This window comes from Quercus robur, chromosome 9 (assembly GCF_932294415.1).
Source record: "Quercus robur chromosome 9, dhQueRobu3.1, whole genome shotgun sequence".
In the NCBI taxonomy this organism is placed as follows: Eukaryota; Viridiplantae; Streptophyta; class Magnoliopsida; order Fagales; family Fagaceae; genus Quercus; species Quercus robur.
This window is the reverse complement of record NC_065542.1, coordinates 33,325,533-33,328,358: the sequence shown is the minus strand read 5'-3', so window position 1 is coordinate 33,328,358 and position 2,826 is coordinate 33,325,533. Positions and strand designations below refer to the sequence as shown.

Genomic DNA, 2,826 nt, shown 5'->3' with positions numbered 1-2,826 from the left:
TGGCCCTTGTCTGATGTTGGGTTTACACTTTACAATAGGGTTTACACCGTATTCACTTGGCCCTTGGTTACACTTCACATTTTGAATCTTAAATGTTATTGTTAAAGTTGAAATAATTATTGTATGAAAAAATTGGCTTTTGCCCTTTCAAAAAAACAATCTAGCATTTTACCGTATTTTCCAAATTAATTAGGAAATGCCCCGCTGTTTAAAGTCGATTTTCTAAAAATCAAGTTAAACTCTATAGTGACGTTTTTTAGGATTCTATAGTGACGTTTTAAGGACCTATAGTGGCGTTTTGTAATCCGATTTCCATGAAGTCGAGTTATAGGTAACAAAAAGAGAAAAAAATTGCATGTAACTCGACTTCATGGAGATTGGATTATAAAATGCCACTATAGTTCCTTAAAACGTCACTATAGGATCCTTAAAAATGTCACTATAGGGCTTAACTTTGTTTTAGAGAAAATCGAGTTTAAAAAGAGGGGTATTTCCCTAATTAATTTGGAAAAGACAGCAAAATGATAAATTGTTTTTTTGGAATGGGCATTTGCCCATTTTATCTAGCTTGGGGCAAAATATGATACTGCCATTGCAAATGGAAAAGCATTCAATCAGAATTCAGAGTAAGAACATTGGACCGGAAAAGAAAGCAACCATGAGGCTTCATTTTGTATGATTAGTTGTGTGCATGTGAGTGTGTATATGAGAGGTCTCATGCACCCAAATTAAGCGAGTTTAATGGGTTAAATGCCATTGAATCATATCTAAGCTGCAAATAGTAAGACATTTTATGACTCAATCCCTTGTGGTTATCTTAATAAATGCAACTATTTTTCTGCAGATGATGAGGCGTTGGAGGGCGACTGGGGCATGTACATGGATGGTGTCGGGTCATCGTGATGCACGTCTGACGCTGCTGCCTAGCCATCCCACCCCCTAGCCATGAGAATAGTGCAGAACACACATCCTGTGCCCAAGTTGGTCCTTGGTCCCCACCACCCACTCGGCTGTCTCCCCCATTGTTTGCCGACTCTGCCCACGACGGTGGCTGTATATTTGTACCCACCCCTGGCCGACCGACACCACCTGTAGTTCAAGCTGAGCCCACCCAGGACCCTTCACTTCCTAACCCTGACGAACCGGCTGCACAGATCGAACAGATACAGGGTGAGAATATAATGCCGGTACATGGGTTGCGAAGATCACTCCGCACTGACATACATCCCCCTGGTTGTGGGACCGGCGACGGTAAATAACATGATTTATGGAAACATGGAAGCTATCCATAGACTGTGCATAATTATAAAAGACATATAAAACTCATAAAGGAATTATTACTATGTCATTATATGTCCTAGTCTTCTATTTTCATAATGATAAAGTAATTATTTGCATAGCTAGGAAGGCATCTTTCTTAACTGCTACATGTTCACTAGATTGTTCAGATTAACAATCTTGTGCTTAGTTTGCATTATATTTTATTATTTAGGCAGTGCACCTCCATGCTATGTAAACTGTTTATCATTTACCTTAATAGAATGTCACAGGACTTGCATTTGATGTTGTGTGCTTTAAGTGATGATCGTACTCAGATCAAACATTTTCTGATAATTAAATTAAGCATAGGGAATGTGTGCATTCAAGTAATGTGTGATCCCTTTGAATTTCAGGTAAGACGAGACCGGCGAAGGCAATTGTGAGGAAACGAAAAGATCGTTGAGCCGTTGATGATGTGGAGCTTATGGGGGTAAAACCTTGCCCAATATCTGGACTTTTTAATTTATTTTAGTTTTTGAGGTTCAATTTCGATAATTACAATTCACAACCAAAAAAAAAAAAAAAAAAAAAAGAGAAAATAAATGTCCTCATTATTAGACAGTTGGGATATACGGCATGACTTAGGTGTGCGTAAACGTTAAGGATTTTTGTATAGTTTAAACTTATATTGTCATTTAGTTGTTGGTTTTTGTTTTTATTTATTGATTCATATTTGGTGGCATATTTTGCAGGCTTCAGTGGTTCCTACTATTGATATTAAAAGAAACCTGACCACAATTTGTTTTTTTCTTTGTTTTTTGCACAGTAGTTGGACGACGTGTTATTGTTCATGTAACAGCTAGCGGATAAAACTTTGACAACATTTTTTGGACATAAAAGACTGACAGATTTTTGGAGAGCATACATGACAGCAGATTTTTAGAGGGCATATATGTTAACAGCTAATTTTTTGGATATGTTAGACACAGCTTTTGGAACATATTTTGTAAATGAACCTACTTAAGCATGTTTATGACGTACATGAATATTTGAGTCAGCTTTGAGTTAGGTACCAATTATACCAATTATATTTGCAAAGGGTGGATATTTTCATGTGCGATGGAAAAGTTCATTTCTAGATTTTTGTATCTATGTATCTGCATATTTGAACAAAGGCAGCTTTAGACGAATGCAATATAGTGATGATGGATGGAGATCCCACAACTGAAGAAGTTTAATTTATACATTACATTTGTTGAAATTTTCCTTTTATGTGGGTCTCTTTTATAAGCAAAAGACTCTAGTGTAAATTTAGACAGTTGGGATTTGTTCAAGATGAATGCAACTTTAGCTGATGAATTACTAGTTCTTGTTCTTGTTTCTCTAGTACCCATGAGGATTGTTCCTATACCCGTCATGTTACTTGGATTATTTACAAGCAATATTCACGCTCTTATTTTTGCAACTTTAACTGTGGCTTATATAGGTGAATCCATGGAGGGTCATCATTGACTAGTTTGCGTGATTTATTTTTTAAGTTTAACCCTTACGCAAAAAATGTGCGTA

The 2,826-nt window shown here is 36.6% G+C and overlaps 1 long non-coding RNA gene across 2 annotated transcripts; it reads left to right on the top strand.

Annotated features, from left to right (window-relative positions):
* Positions 1–992: 992 nt before the first annotated feature.
* LOC126699793 (uncharacterized) lies at positions 993–2,196 on the top strand. Of its 2 annotated transcripts, none has more exons than XR_007646881.1 (3): positions 993–1,251; positions 1,674–1,750; positions 2,090–2,196. It is a non-coding gene; the product is annotated as an uncharacterized LOC126699793 (long non-coding RNA). The 2 variants fall into 2 exon arrangements; XR_007646880.1 differs by having other exon boundaries at positions 2,087–2,196.
* Positions 2,197–2,826: the final 630 nt, after the last annotated feature.